The 17,044-nt window shown below is 41.1% G+C and overlaps 1 protein-coding gene across 8 annotated transcripts in view; it reads left to right on the top strand.

Annotated features, from left to right (window-relative positions):
* Positions 1-17,044, top strand: part of LOC138761776 (endogenous retrovirus group PABLB member 1 Env polyprotein-like) — a 150,448-nt gene that overhangs the window by 2,257 nt on the left and 131,147 nt on the right. For 4 of the 8 annotated variants that reach the window (XM_069934523.1, XM_069934494.1, XM_069934503.1 and 1 more), the window contains exons 2-3: positions 8,630-8,724; positions 14,026-14,132. The gene's annotated coding sequence lies outside the window, so the exon portion shown is untranslated. The remainder of the gene's footprint in view (positions 1-8,629; positions 8,725-14,025; positions 14,133-17,044) is intronic. The other 4 variants (XR_011356516.1, XR_011356514.1, XR_011356515.1 and 1 more) reach the window with 1 other exon arrangement.

Genomic DNA, 17,044 nt, shown 5'->3' with positions numbered 1-17,044 from the left:
ATCAACGTTGGGAAGACATGGCCACCTTTTTATTTCTTCTCCAGTTAATCGTGTTAATCCAGGGCCAGCATTGAAGCATCCACTGCACATCGCTCTCACAGGTTCTAAGATTTTTTTAGCCTTTGTGCAAAAACGTGTACACTGTTTTAAAGGAATGACAAAATCTTCCAACCCATCATTATCCTAATTATTGATTAGAAATAAACCAACTCCTCCATGACTAGATAATGGACTTCCTATTTCCCCCCACCCCCATCTCTGGTTTTACTTTTGCTCTCTATTTCTGCTCAGCCACTCTGAAGGCAGTTATTTTTATAGATTCAACTGTTTTATTTATCTGAGTATTAACACCAGGATCACTCTTTCTCCTTCTGAGTATTTTATTTCCCCAAAGGAATGTCTGGTCTTAAAATGTGCTTCCTTGTATGAGGTCCTCACTGATCCGACTTGCTCCCATAACCTTCAGTATCTCATGATCAATTCTTTTCAAGGGAATTTAATTGTTTTGTTTGAACATTTGCTTTTGACAAAAAAAAATCCAGATTCCTATTACTGTATGTAAAATTCTTGTCTCAGACCCTCCCCCCACAAAAAAAACTTTTCACATTTAACTAATTGTTGTTCCCTAATTATAGTGAAAGGGGTGGAAACATCCCCAAGACTAAACTGGTCATGTCTTTTCACACTCATTATGTATTTTTTAACCAAATTTTTACAGTCATTGAAAGGATCAGTGACAGTTGGATTAAAAAAATCCAGTAGGACAGAAAGCAGAGAGTCATAGTGAACAGATTTTTCTTGAGTGGAGAACGATAGATGGTACTCGTACTGTGTTCTTTTTGAGAACAATTAATTCATTAAATGATCTGCAGATGACTGCAAACTTGGAGCTATGGTAAACAATGTTAAAAGATTTGTACAAATTATAAATATTTGTGCAAATTGGCTTGCAGCATGTACAGACAACCATGATACCATAAGATATAGGAGAAGAAATAGGCTATTTAGCCCATTGAGTCTTCCCGGCATTTAATTATGAACTGATCCATTTTCCCACTCAGCCCAGCCTTCTCTACATAACCTTTGATTCCTGGCTAATCAAGACCTTATCAACCTCTGCCTTAAATAGACCCAATGACTTGGATTCAACAACCGTCTGTAGCAACAAATTCCAGATTTACCACCCTCCTGGCTGAAGAAATTCCTCCGCATCTCTGTCCTCAGCAGATGCCCTTCAATCCTAAAGTTGTTCCCTCTTGTCTTAGATTCTCCCACCGGGGGAGACGACCTTTACTCTGTCTACTGTATACTCTGTCCATGCCTTTCAAAATTCGAAATGTTTCAATGAGTTTTCTCCTCATTTTCCTAAATTCCAAAGAGTACAGGCCCAGAGCTGCCAAATGCTCTTGATATCACCCTTTCATTTCCAAAATCATGCTTGTTAACCTTCTCTTAACCCTCTTGAATGTCAGCACAGCCCAAAACTGCTCACAATACTCCAAATGATGTCTCACCTGTGCTTTAGAAAGATGCAATGCAACATCGCATCCCTGAATTATTTTCTACTCCTCTTTAAATGAATGCCAGCAATTCATTCTTTTAGCAAAGCAAGGTAACGCATAAAGCAAAACAAACCTAGAGATTTTGGAAATCCAAAATGAAAACATGACATGCAAAAATAACACTATCAATGAAACAGTCAACTTTTCAGATCAAGGAAACTATTGGAGTTGGTAATGCTGTCATAACTGATGGAACTCCATGTTTTGTATAGAGCAAGTAATGAATAATAAGGAGGGAGTGACTGTGGAGTGAGACTGAATACTTTGAATTACAATACCTTCACTTCATCCTCACGTTTAAGGAATTGCTGATATTTGCTTTTGGATCAGTGTGACAATAATTGACGATGTTTCCTGTTTCTATTTCTGGCTTGCTGAATGCTTCCTTCATTTTCTCTTTTTATACTTTTCACGTTAGCAGAAATAACTACTGGTAAATGACACCATGCTGCAGAGTATACAGGAACCAAGGGTTCTGAATGTATATATGTACAGATTGAGGTACATGTTGCAAGAGGATATAGTGAAGAAACTGACTTGATTTAGCAATGTATTGTTTTCAGATTTGTTATCCAGAAAGAGAATGTGGTGTCACACTTGTTTGTATCTGTTCTCTGCCTAGTTGTCCCCATAAATTGGTGATTTTAGAAAGCTCAAAAACTAGTGGGCAGTTACAAAATGATTTAAAAGACCACTGGGGTGTTTAATTTTTTATGCTGGGAAGTTTTCCAGTCACTGGATAATGACAGCATTATAGGCATTTCTTTTGATCTAATTTTATCTGTAATGTCGCAGTAGCCACAACTTAGTCATGCTGCTTTCCTACAGTTTTTTCTTGTCTGGAAAGGGACATGTATTTAATGTAAACTACAGTGAAATTCTGATAAGCCAATTGTTTGCATCTGACTCACTGGATGTTTCCTTTGCTCTTTTAGACTCACTGGTGCCCCATCCCAATATTCACTTGAAACTCACCAGCCCCTGTTACTGTGGTCTCTCAAAACGCACTAGACCTCAGTGCCTATGCTCCATTTAAACTCACAGAATCATTGTTCCTGCACTCCTTTTAAATTCACTAGAGCCCCGTTCCCACCCTTCTTTTAAACAAACAAAGGATTTGTTTCCAGCACTCCCTATAACTCATCCATACTTGGCTCCCAGTTTTCTTGGAAAATGAAGATCTTTCCCATGCTCATGGGGGGAACTGTTACTTGTGCATTAAACATGTTGGAGCCTAATTCCAGAGCTGCTTTTAAACTCACTGCTCAGGAGAAGCAGCTATAATCAGATGTTGCAGTGTGGTAGCCATTAATTCAAAGGAGAACTGGTCTTCAGAGTGTTTTAAGACACAGAAGTTTTATTCGATCTTGAACTGAGGAAGGTAGCGAGCCAAACTGACAGCACCAATGATCGTGAGTTTTTTTTATTTAATCAGCTTTGTCACTTCGACCACCATTGCTTCCATTTCTTCTTGAAATTCGGTTGCCGTCTTGCGTCTCCACTCTCTTCGGAGACCGTGGAGGACTACGTCGTTCCTGGAATTGTGTAATTGGTAACAGTTGAGAAAAGTCCATAGCTTCTTTAGGATTGTCAAAAAATTTTGGTTGATATCTATCCTGAAAAATCTTCAATACTGCAGGGTATCTAAATGTTGCTTTATATCCTTTTTTCCATAACACTTCTTTCGCAGGATTAAATTCACGTCATTGAGACATAATTTCCTGACTCAAATCTGGATTAAAAAAAAACATGATTGTTCTGGACCATCAAAGGAGATCTGTTTTGTTGAGCATTTCTAATAGCCACACGCAAAATTGTCTCTCTATCATAATCGTTTAGACAACGGACCAGAACAGGTCTTGGATTCTGTCCTGAAAAAGGTTTTCTTCTCAAAGCTCGATGAGCACGTTCCAGTATTAAACCATCCGGGAACTTATCTTGTCCTAAAACTTGAGGGATCCAATCAGTAAAGAATTTTCTTGGATCTGGTCCTTCTATATCTTCTGGCAAACCAATAATTTTTACTTGTTTCGTCTAGTTGTTTCTCCAAATAATCAACCTTTTTCGCTAAATTTTTATTCTGAATTTGTAAAGTTTCAATTGTTTTATTTACGTCTTGTATTTGGTCTTGTACCTCAACTATACCTTGGTCACAAACATCAAGTCTTTCATTCGTTTCAAGCTTAAAGGCTCCATAATCAACCATCTGTTGAGGTGGGCTCTGCGGTCTTCTTCAAAGGAGGTTGCTGCCCGCTGAACTGTGAGGCGCCAAGATGCACGGTTTGAGGCGATATCAGCCCACTGGCGGTGGTCAATGTGGCAGGCACCAAGAGATTTCTTTAGGCAGTCCTTGTACCTTTTCTTTGGTGCACCTCTGTCACGGTGGCCAGTGGAGAGCTCGCCATATAACCATTCCATAACACACATTGGTCAATTTAATTACATTGTCTTGACACATACTTGCCCAATCTTCTTCAGGAAAAATAAACAGTAAATCACTCTCCCATTTAAGTTTAGATTTCTCCCAATCTGGCTTATCCATACTATCTTGTAACAAATTAAACATAACTGAAATATAGCCCTTTTTCGGTATAAAGGAAATCAAAGATTCAAATCTCGACAAAGTAGGTAAAATCATCTCTTTACCATAATTATCTTTTATCAAAGCTCTAAGTTGATAATACACAAACAAAGAATTAACAGGTATATCAAATCTTTCTCTCAATTGATTAAAAGAAAGAAATTGCCCCTCTATACCAAACAATCTTGTATTATCTTTATACCTTTAGAATCCCAAGTCTTTAAATGATTGTTAAACATTGAAAAAGAAATAAGCTGATGATTATACAATGGAGTTAAAATTGATAATTTATCTTTCGACCCTAACACCCTGTTTTTTTTTAACCAAATTTTTAACAAATGTTTCAATATCGGCATATCATATTGCTGTAACAAATTCAAGTTCCAACAAAATATAAATTCATGTACTTCAACCCTAGGAATACACGCCATCTCCACTTTAGCCCAGCTAGGAGGCTGATCTAAATCCATCAATCTACTTATGAACTTCAACTGGGCCGTTTCATAATAATTTTGAAAATGTGGTAATTGTAATCCACCCAGTGTATATTTCCATGTAAGTCTATGCAGCGCCATTCGAGCTAATTTACCTTTCCATAAAAACTCTCTCACTGCTTTATTCAAATCTTGAAAAAAAAACCCTTAGAAAGTAAACAAGGTAGTGACTGAAATAAATATTGAATTCGAAAAATATTCATTTTAATACAGTTAACCCGACAAATCAAAGTTAATGGAAGATCTTTCCACTTTAATCCGTCTTAATATAGTTACATAATTTAATTGATATAATGATTGATAATTCATATCCATAAACACACCTAAATATTTAATTTTACTTGTCCACCTTAATTTTGTAATTGTTTAAATTCAGTATAATCTCCCACTCCAACAGGTAAAATTTCACTTTTGTCTCAATTAACTTTATATCCCAATAATTCTCCGAATTTCAACAAGCACTCTTGCAATTGTTTCAACGAATGTCCGGTTCCGTTAAATATACCAACACGTCATCCGCAAATAAATTAATTTGATATTTTTCATTCTTAACCCACATCCCTCTAATTTCATCATTTTGTCTAATAGCTTGAGGTAATGGTTCAATAACCAATGCAAATAAGGCTGGTGACAGTGGGCAGCCATGTTGAGTTGAACGGGTCAATTTAAATGGTAAAAAAATCTGTCCATTCGTCACCACCCTAGCCATCGGGTTCGTATATAAAGCCTTAACCCAACCAATAAAAAAAGGGCTGAATTTAAATTTCTCTAATACCTTAAATAAAAAATTCCACTCAACCCTATCAAAAGCCTTTTCTGCATCTAATGCAACCACCATAGGATGGTTAGGTTGCTTTCAGTATGCATTAACCAAAGTAATTAATTGAAGTATATTGTCTGATGCATTTCTATTTTTAATAAAACCTGTTTGATCAATATGTACCAATTTAGGGAAATATTTAGCGAGTCTATTAGCTAATACTTTCGCTATAATTTTATAATCCACATTTAATAAAGAAAAAGGTCTATATGAAGGCACTTTCAATGGATCTCTATCTTTTTTCAGAATAACAGTTATTTAAGCACCCGAACATGATTCCGGTAACTTCTGATCTTCAGTAACTTGATTCAACACCTCACCAAATTCATTAGATAAATCATCATTAAAAAAATTTATAAAATTCCACAGGGAATCCATTGTCCCCTGGGGATATTCCGTTTGGCATTTCCTGAATAGGTTCCTTAATTTCAGAATCCGTAAAAGGAGATTCTAATTCCTGAACATCAACTCCATCTAATACCGGTAACTTTAATTTAGATAAGTAAGAATCAATAAAACCATTATCCTGTTTCCCCTCAGAAGTATATAATTTTTGATAAAATGAATAAAATTGGTCATTAATTTCCTGAGGCTTATGTTATTATTGAATTCTTAAAAGCATTAATAATCCGAGACGTCTGTTCAGCTTTCAATTGCCAAGCAAGTACTTTATGAGGTCTTTCCCCCAACTCATAATAACGTTGTTCAGATCAATTAATTAAGCGCTTAAACTGATAAATTTGTAAAGTATTGTAACGCAACTTCAACCACACCCATGCAATTTTTTTCTTCTGTTACCCCTTTCTGAAAATCCTTCTCTAACTCAGCAATCTTATATTCTAACTCTTAAACTTTCTGCCATATATTGTTTCTTTACTTTCGTAGAATAATTAATGATCTGCCCTCTCAAATAAGCTTTTAAAGCATCCCATATTACAAAATGATTATCCACAGAATTAAAATTTTCAGACAGAAATAAAGAAATCTGCTCTTTAACAAAAGTAACAAACTCCGGTTTTTTCAATAACATTGCATTAAACCTCCATCGAAATGACGGACGCACTACCTCTGAACTTTCACAAGATAAAAGTAATAATGAATGATCTGATATAACTCTACTTTTATATTCAGCTCGTAATACTCTACCTTGTAAATGTGCTGATGCCAAAAATAAATCATTTCTAGAAAACGAATCATATCGTGAAGAATGAGGAGATTTGGCCCGTCATTGAATACTCTATCAAACTTCTAAAGGAGCATTATAGGAAGTATACTAGCTGATTCCATTTCATCATGTTTAGTAATTTTAGTGCCCAGAATAGGAGAAGTATCAAACATAGTCATGTCCATCATAGCTTCTGATCTTCCATCCATTGAGCACATCTATCTGAGGTGCTGCCACAAGAAGGCAGCCAATGTCATGAAGGGTAGAAGGTAGAGAGGACTGAAGACCAGCAATCTCTAGGTTCAAGACAGTTTCTTTCCAACAGTTATCAGGATCTTGAACCTCCCCTTACTACACTAATCGTAAACTATAGCAACACCACAAAAAATGGCTGTCTGCACTATTGTGACATTTTTTTTGTTTTAACTGAAAATATTTATTGTCTATCCTTTGTATTTATTATATTTTTTAATTTAATTCAACATATACTACTGTAGTTTTTTTTACAAAAGTACCTGTTTTTCAGCAGTTCCATTATCTCAGTGGGACAAAGGAGATAACTCTTGGATGTGCTCTTTTTGTTTCTTATTTTCTGTTACTTATTGGAATTGACGTGAGACCTTAAAACATAGGAGCAGAAATAGGCTATTTAGCCTACCTCATCTGCCTGCCCCACCATTTAATCATGAGATGATCCATACTTCTACTCGGCCCCTCTCCTGGCCTTCTCCCCGTAACCTTTGATGCCCTGGCTGATCAAGATCATATCAGTCATTGCCTTAAATACACCAATGACTTGGCCCCCACAATTACCCGTGACTACAAATTCTATAGATTCATCAACCTGGCTAAAGAAATTTCTCCCAAGTCTCTGTTCTAAGTGGATACCCTTTAAATCCTGAAGTTTTTCCTTCTTGTCCTAGACTCTCCCACCATTGGAAACAACCTTTCTACATCTACTCTGTCTATGGAGATTCTTGCAGGGGAGAACAAGGTGTGAGGCTTAGCAGGAGACACAGAGCTGGATAGATGCAAGGAATAAGTGGAGCACCTACGAGGTGAGGGGGGAGAGAGAGAGATAGCAAAGAAGCAGACAGAAGGAATAGGCAGGTACAATTGTGTAGGGATCTGTGTAGATCTGTGGAAAAATAGCCCAAAAGGTGAGCACTCACTTAGTAGCAGCATTGGGTATGGCCAAAGAGGAAGGTGATGAGATAGATTGGGAAGTACTGGTGAGAAGGATGTGACAGTATTGAGGAGAATATCTAATTTTTGGCATTCCTGATGAAAGGTTTACAGCCCGAAATGTTTCTGCCTATTTGTTTTCTGTGGATGCTGCCCAACCTGCTGAGTTCCTCTAGTATTTTGTGTGTTGCTCCAGTTTTCCAGCATCTGCAGCCTTCTTGTTTATCTCCATGGTAACATGAATGTTTTTCTCTCTGAATACTTGTTCTTCTTTGAATTAATGTGTACCATTTTAGATAATTCCATAACCCCTGAGTAATCCTTAACACTCCCATTTTAACTATATAATTCTATGAAAGCCTTCATTTACCCCCAAATTATTGAAATAAACAATGCAAATGCAACTATTCAAACTTCATGGAACCAACTGCTGTTAGCTTTGTGCTTTAGAGTACAAAACCTTCCCATGAGGATCTCCCACCAGCTCTCTCTACATGCTTGCTTGTAGCAAATAAAGTCCAGTTACATCTCTACTCTGTTCTCCGTGTGGCTCATTTAAAGTCGGAACATACACAAGGGTCTTATTCCCATGTTCTCTTTAAATTTTTCTGATTCAATGAAAAATATATTTTCATGCCATGTAACATCAAAGTAAAAAAAAATTAAAAGTGAGTTTGAAAAAAATCGCAGTGAATTTGCCAGCTTGGCACCAAAGTTCCAGCAATGCCAGATTAACCAAGTTTTATTGTATTTAATTCTTTCAAAGTTGACCTTTGAATGTTTATTGTCGCAGCTTTAATACCATTTTCTAATCCACCACAGCTCTCTCATTCCTCATGCCTTCGTGGTGAAATCGAGACCAGTTAGCGGAATGGTATTACAGCACCAGCGACCCGGGTTCGAATCTGGAATTATCCGTAAGGAGTTCATACATTCTCTCCGTGTCTGCAAGGGTTTGCTCTCACCTTTCAAAATGAAGGGGGGGGGCTTGTAGGTTAATTGAGGGTATTTGGGCCAGAAGGCCTATTAACCTGTTGTATGTCTAAACTTTAAAAAAATTAAAATTAGGACAGTATGGTTAGCACAACGCTGTTACTGCACCAGCAACCGAGACCTGGGTTCGAATCCGGCACTGTCTGTAAGGATTTTGTACGTTCTCCCCATGTCTATGTGGATTTCCTCCCACCCTTCAAAAGGTACCTGTGGTTGTAGGTCAACTAGGTGTAATTGGGTGGCAAGGCTCATAGGCCAAAAGGGCCTGTTGCCGTGCTGTATGTCTAAATTTTTTTTAAAGGTTATGGTTTCAAATGGAACAAAATTTTTCAGTCTTTACATAAAGTTCTGAATTGCTGTGGTTGCTGTTCCAATAATTATCATGAACCTTTTCTCATTTATGCACTACTTCATCTAAAGTAACCTGTTCCCTAAATCAGCTCCTCAGCACGATGAACTGAAAGCCACTTCTGATACACTCCATGGGTAGCAACAGTTAGCACTGCTGACTCATCATCTCTGGGATTTGGATTTGATTCCCACCCTCAAGTGCTGTCTGTGTGGAGTTTGCACATTTTCTCTCTGACTGCCCTAGTGATTGTTAATTACCCCTGAGTGCAATTAATGGAAAAGGGATAATTTGCAAGGGAATTGAAGAGTCATGAAATGCAATACTACAGGAAATAAGGATGGAGGAATGGGAATGATTGCACTGCACTCTTGAAAGCTGGACCCGATGGATATTCCTTGTTGGATTCGCTGTTTACAAATTGTTTGAGGTCCCTCATGGTCACTCTCTCACCCTTGTTACATTCAGCTCGAATTCCCTGATTTCTATTTCACCTGCTACCCTTATACTCTGCCCCTATGTCCAACCAACACCAATGTTTTCTGCCCCTTGCTATTCCTCAGCACTTTTCTGAGCTGCGATCCTTCCTTTCTGTTGTCTTTATTCCGACCTTCAATATCAGCACTCTCTTGCCTCCTTCTCCATTTCCTGATTTTTAATTCTTGTTAAGTTTCCATTCAAGTCTCCTGCAACATTCAATCTCTATTTGCAGCCTCCTCTCTGCAGTGGACATTAAGATCAAACCCATTTATTTCCACTTGTGGCATTAGTTTGCCAATCTTGTTCTGAACGTTGCTGCATTCAGATTAAGAGCGTACAATGAAGTTGCTGCTGACACAACGCCCCCCAGTGGATAAGGCTTTAATTTCAGAGAATCAGAGTTTTACAGCACAGAAACAGTCCCATTTGCACAGTTTGTCCTTGCCAACCAAGATGCCTATCTCAGCTGCTCCCATTTGCTGGCATTTGGCCCATCTCCTACTAAAATTTCCTATCTATGTATCTGTCTAAATGCTTTTATACACCACAGTTGTACCCACCTCTACTTCTGCCTCTGACAACTCGCTCCGTAGAGCCACCACCTTCTGTGAAAAATGTGGCCCTTGGGTCCTCTTTAAATCTTTGTCCTTGCATCTTAAACCTATCCCCTCTAGTTTTAGACTTCCCTACCCTGGGAAAAAGACAGTGACTATCTGCTCTTTCTATGCCCTTCCTAATTTCACAAGCTTCTAAGAATAAGACCATAAAATGATGGAGCAGATTTAGGCTATTTGGCCTATCAAGACTGCTCTGCCATTTGAATTTTTGCTAATCTATTTTTCTTCTCAACTCCATTCTCCTCCATTCTTCCCATAATCATTAACACACTTACTTATCAAGAACCTATCAACCTCTGCTTTAAATATATCCAATGATTTTGCCTCCACAGCTGTCTTCGGCAAGAAATTCCACAGATTCACTACCGCCTGGATGGAGAATTTTTTTCCTCAGCTCTGTTCTAAAGGGATGTTCTTTTGTTCTGAGGCTATGCCCTCTGGTCCTAGACTCTCTCACTACTTGAGTAAGACATGAAAGTCTGCAGGCGCTGTGATTGAAGAAACTCAGCAGGTCAAACAGTATACTTTATTTGGTAAAGATAAAGATGCATAACCTCTTTTATGTATCTTTCTATGTATACATAACTTGATGAAGGGCTCAAGCCCAAAACGTTGGTTACATATCTTTATCTTTGCTATATAAAGTACACTGTTTGACATGTTGAGTTACTTCAGCATTGTTTTATTCCCACTACTTGAAACATCTTCTCCACATCTACTCTATTCAGGCCTTTCAGTATTCAGTAGGATATCTCCTTCATCCTTCTAAACCCATGTGTAGACAAAAGGGATTTAGTTTAATTTGGCGTCATGATCGGCACAGACATCATGGGCCAAAGCATCTGTTCCTGTACTGTATTGTTCCATGTTCTATTGTGTCATCACTCAGCCTCTTTTGCTCCAGAGAAATCATTTCCAGCCTTTTCAGTCTCTCTATGACTCGAGCCTTCCAATCCACATAACATTTCAGTTAATCCTGTCTGCACCCTCTCTAGCGTACACATCCTTTTTGTAATGAGGGGCCCAGAACTGCATACAATACTTCAAGCCCTGCCAACTAATGTTTCATACAACTGAAACAGGACGTCCCAACAATTGCACTCAATACCTTGGCCAATGAAATTCAGCACACCATAGGGCTTCTTCACCACTCTGTTTAGCAGTGGCGTCAGATCAGGGAACTCCCAGGAACCTGCCATCATTGTGCATGTTCTGGTATGGTTAACTTCCCAAATCATTTCAAATTTGTCTGAGTTAAATTCAGTTTCTTTGCCCTCTTTCAAGTTGATCTATATCTTTGGATAGCTTCTTTCACTGTCCATTATGCCACCTATTTTGGGTCAGCTGCAGACTTATTAATTATGCCAACTATATTCTCATTCAATCATGAATATACAATATAAGAAAACCTGGGCTCAGCACTGATCCCTGTGGCTCAGACAGCACCACCCAGTGGAGCTCTCGGCCTCAGCAAGAGTGACAGTGCCTGTGACATTGGCAGTGGCTGGTATAACAGAGGCCCAGTCCAGAGAGAGAGTGCCACTTAAGGAGTGGCTTGAGGTGAAAGTGCTGCTATTGAGGCTTGCCTGGGCATCAGTGCGAAAACCAGGTTGTAATTGGGTAAGGTTTATTTTTCTCTTAGCAGAAGAGTCTTGGATTAAAAGGATACAGAAAGTAGGCCAGTGGTGGGCTCATCCTGCGGGATGTGGGAGATCAGTGTCCCTGGTGACTATCCCTACATAGAGCAATTAGATCCCAGACTGGAAAATGTGGTAGTACATTTAGTGAGTTGGTCACCCTGCAGGCACAGATGGGTGACCATCAGGGAGGGCAGTAAATGCAATCAGGTAGCAGGGTGTTGTTGAAATGGACTATGAAGGGTCAGATAGAAATAAATCCAGATAAGTGTGAGGGGATGTATTTTTGGAGCATTGCTGAGGCTAGGACATACACCATGCACTGTAAGGTCACCAGAAATATTGAGGAACAGAGGGAACCTTTGTGTTCAAGTCTAAAGATCTTTGAAAGTGAAGCACAGGAAGATATTGTGGTTATAGTGGCAAATAGGCTACTGGCCTTCACCATTTGAGGCACTGAATGCAAGCACAGTGAGGTTCTGATCCAACTTCATGAACTCTTGGTCAGACACCAGCTGGAATACTGCATGTAATACTACTCACCACACTGTGGGAAGTATATAACAACAATAGAGAGGATGTAGAGGAAATTCACCAGAATACTGCTTGGGAGGGAGCAGTCCAGTTTCATGGAGCGACTGCAAAAGCTGGGTCTGTTTTCCGAGAGCAAAGGCTAAGGGGGGACATGATTAAGTTATATAAAATAATTTGATAGAGTAAACTACATGAAACTTTATCCTTATCAAAGGTAAATAAAATAATGAATGTAGGGTAAGAGAGAATGGGAGTTAGAGGGGATCTGAGGATGAGTATCTGGAATACACTGCCCAAGAGGGATGGTGGAAGTATAATTGATGGTGGCATTTAAGAGGTGATGAAACAGACACTTGAATTGCCCAGATGCTTGATGTGTCTACTGGTTGGATGAACATCTGATGGGCTGAATGGCCTGTTTCCAAGCTGTAGCATTCTGTCAGGAGGGAGTTAATTCTCAGGCAGTACCTCCAGTGGACAAGGGATAATGCGAAGGCAATGCCTCCAGTGGACAAGGTGTTAATGCTGTGATGTCACCCACCTGTGCACAAGGGATTAATGCTGAGACATCATTCACCAGTGGACAAGGGGTTAATGCTGAGACGTCACCCACCAGTGGACGTGGTGGTTTGGCAAGTATAATTACGACATTCGAAATATATTTGTAGTGGTATGTGGATCGAAAAGGTTCATATGGATATGGGTCAAGCAAGGAGCATGGGACTAGCTCTGATCCGCAATTTGGTTGGAATGGACATGTTGCTGTGATGAGGGCAATACACCATGAAATCAGCCTTTAAAAGGGCCACATTTTTATCTCATTGCGGATACAAAACAGTCCCACCCTTCACATCATGTGTGTTTCCTGAGGTCACTATGTCTTTCTGATATGGGAGAAAGCCATGGCACACTGGTGTAATGGAGGATTTAGACTAGCTTATGAAAGAAGGGATGCAGTTGCATCAGAAGACATAATCTAAATTCCACCATGGGGCCCTAGACCAGCTGATGCAAGAAGGGATGCAGTTGCGTCAGAAGACATCATCTCAATTCCACTACGAGGCCCAGGATGCATATTTAGTAGACACACCTAAATTCCACTATGGGGCCCAGGATGCAGTTGAATAGGAAGACATTATCTAAATTTACACTATGGGGCCCAGGGATGCATATGAATCAGTAGACATTATCCAACTTCCACCATGAGGCCAAGAGATGCAGACTATCAGGAGACCTTGAAGATAATTAATCATTTGTTCAAAGAGATAAGATCTGAAGTAAACAACTTTTGGGTAATATAAGCCATGGTCCCACTGCTGAAGTTTGAGACTCTCCAAGAGGTGGCAACATCTCTCAGCAAGAAGAACTTCAAGATTCCAAACCAACGTCCCAGTCCAGGGAGGTGGAGAAGCTTCTACCGGCGCCCAGACAACCTACTACAAGTGTGCAGTCGTCGCCTCGCTTTGGCAGTTGGGACCAGTCCAGGCATTGATAAGTATAATTGGGAAGGGCTTGCATATTGTAGTGTGAATTCAGCTTTAGATTTAGTAATAAAGACTTGTATAAACTGAACTGCTCTCGGTGTGTGTGTCTATTTTCTTTCGGTAGCTTGAACACTGTGACCAAAAACGAACAAAGTGAGAGGTACAAGTTTACCCAAGACAATTGGCGTAGTCGGCAGGATTGGTCTCAAAATGTTTCGCCGAAAGAAGGAGGTGAGCCCTGAGCAGTTCTTGATTCCGGGATGGACTTCCAAAGACGATGGGTTTGGCATGTTGGCCAATACCCTGTCTTTGTTGGGACCACCCCTCATTTGGGATGAGAAGTTAGATCCATCAAGTGGGCCTCTGGGAGAGTGGATTGCTGCTCTCCTTCGAGAAAGTAAATTTCCTGTTAAAAAGGGGACGCTGACGGACGGTTTTTGGCTGCTAGCCACAGCCTTACGCCACTCTGTTCAGCGTGAAGCAGAATCAGTTCAGCGAGAAGTAGAATCTCAACTTGAGAGAGAGCAACTAGAGGAGGAGGTAGAAGCCCTGCGACAATGCTGTTCCATGATGAGTGAGATTGTTTGCACCAGTCAGGACCGAGCCAAAGAATGGGAGGATAAGCATGTCCAAACGATCTGCCGTAATATTAAACTCCGGCAGCAGCTCTGTGCAGATAAAGAAAGGCATGGAGTAGAACCCGATCCACATCGTATTCGTGCCATGATAAGGAATGGCGACGATCCTGATTTAATTGATGAATAGGACGGGAATATCTGGAAAGATGACCATGGTAATAATGCAGATACTCCTCAGCATGTGCCTAACATACTGCCCTCTCCACCTGCTGTTCATGCCTGCCCAATAAGGCAGCAGACTTCCCAAACAGACGAAAGGGGGGATGATGTAAGGGAAGAGATTGAAGGGATAGATACCCCGATCTTCCAAGAGGACCCAGGGGAAAATACCCGAACCCCTGCTTATGCTCAATGGCCCACCCCCGCTACGGGATGGCCTAGGCCTCATCCCGTCCACTGGGCAAAGGACCCTGTGGGCCAAAGTGGGAGCAGAGGTCAAGAGCAGTAAATGATGACTTCTCTATAAAAGACCTGGCTGCCATTGGAGATCGATATAGGCAAAAGGTGGGAGAAACTCTGGCAGCCTGACTCCTGCGTTTTTGGGAGCAAGGAGGGGGGTAATGTATATTTAACCCCTGAGGAATTGTTGGGATTAGAAACATTGACTACTGATATCCAGGTCACTGCTGAGCTGCGGGGTAGAGGAAGAGAGGTGGATTACTTACTTGCCACTCTAGGGGATGCCCTGCTACGAGTATACCCATCACCAGTAGATTGGGATTTACATTTACAGAACAATTGGGGCACCCCAGAGGAGGGTATAGCAGTAATTCGTCAGCAGGCCCTGGCCTCTGCCTTGTATGCAAGGCGTTTGAGGCTGTGGGTACATGAAAAGATATTCACAGCCGGAATGCATACCAGATTGGTTCGTTCTGCCCAATCCACTGTACGGGGACTGGTTCTGTCCGTAACTAGTCCGCTAATTGGGCACCCTGTGTCTGAGGCGGTGCACGCCTTATCTGGGCTTAGAGAATTAGAGTTGGGAGGTAAAATCCACTCATGTACAGCCCAGGTTAAATCAGACAAGCAGGATGAAAAGAGAGGGACTGCTGCTAATAACGGAGCGACAAGAAAGGACCTTTTTCTAACCTTGTTAAAGTTAGGCGTACCTAAAAGTGATATTGTTGGGAAACCTACTGCAGTCCTTTATGCCCTTTATAAGAGGAAGGCAGGGGAACATCATCCCCAGCTGTTGAGTCCTCCTGGCCCAGCTGTGCCTTCTGCTCCCACTGCTGCTCCCACTGAGCCAGCTTCTCTTGCTCCAGTTATCCGTGATGAGATACAACAAATGGTTAAAAAGGCTCTTATGGATAATAGTGGCATGTGGGCCTGGAAGCCCCCGAACCCTACTAAAGCATGAGGGTGTGGGCAGAGCCCCCGTGTCTACTCCATTGAGATACGGCGGATACACGGGGATCCACGACCCTACATACTGTTAACAGTCCATTGGGGTGGGGGTAATGACTGCCAATATTTGGCCTTGGTTGATACCGGTGCGGAGCACTCGGTGATTCCGGGTAACCCTGACCTCTGGACTGGACCAACATTTCAAATAGAGGGGATGGGAGGAGCGATCACCCTGGCGAAGGTAATAAAAGTCCACGCCACGGTGGGTGATGGCCCTTCCCCAACATGCCCTAGTGGCATGTTGGCCGGTACGGCCCTTAATACTAGCCAAGGGGGATTTGCATTTGGAATTCGGACTCTTACTAAAAGATTAGTGGTGGGTCGGGCTAAGTGGGATCCTGTGATGGTGCCTCCCCCCCCAAAACCAGTATGCATTCCACAATATCGCCTCCCTGGGGGGCAGGAAGAGATTACTGCCACCATTGATGCTCTGCAAGAAGAAGGGGTAGTGAGGCCCGCAACATCGCCGGTCCAGAAGCTGGATGGCTCCTGGAGAATGACAGTTGACTATTGTTTTTTGAACAAACATGCCCCACCACTTGCTTCGGCAGTTCCGGACATTGTCACCCTTATTGAAAACATTGGGAACTCAGGAACATGATATGCTGTCATTGATCTCGCTAACGCCTTCTTCAGTATTCTTATAGACGAGATCTCACAGGATCAGTTCGCCTTTACCTGGAAGGGGCGCCAGTACACCTTCACCCGCCTCCCTTAGGGCTATGTACACTCTCCCACTATTTGCCACAGCCTAATTGCCTGTGATTTGGAGACATTGCTAGTATAGCCTTCCCTCTCAATTCACCATTATATTGATGATGTGATGATCCAAGGGGCCACGGAAGAGATGGTACAGGAAGGTATGGAGAGTGTCCAAGATACCCTGATGCAAAGAGGGTGGGCCATTAACCCCGCCAAGGTACAAGGCCCGTCCCAGACAGTTCTCTTCCTTGGAATTCAGTGGCATGCTGGAGAACAGGTGGTTCCCGATAAAGTTCGCAATAAGATCGCAGTCTTGGCCACTCCTACTAACAAAAAAGAGACCCAGCGTTTCCTGGGGTTATTGGGATACTGGCGACGCCATATTCCACACTTGGC

Source organism: Narcine bancroftii, chromosome 1 (genome assembly GCF_036971445.1).
Source record: "Narcine bancroftii isolate sNarBan1 chromosome 1, sNarBan1.hap1, whole genome shotgun sequence".
Taxonomy (NCBI): domain Eukaryota; kingdom Metazoa; phylum Chordata; class Chondrichthyes; order Torpediniformes; family Narcinidae; genus Narcine; species Narcine bancroftii.
Note: the sequence above shows the minus strand (reverse complement) of the source record. Positions and strands in the feature narration are given on the sequence as shown.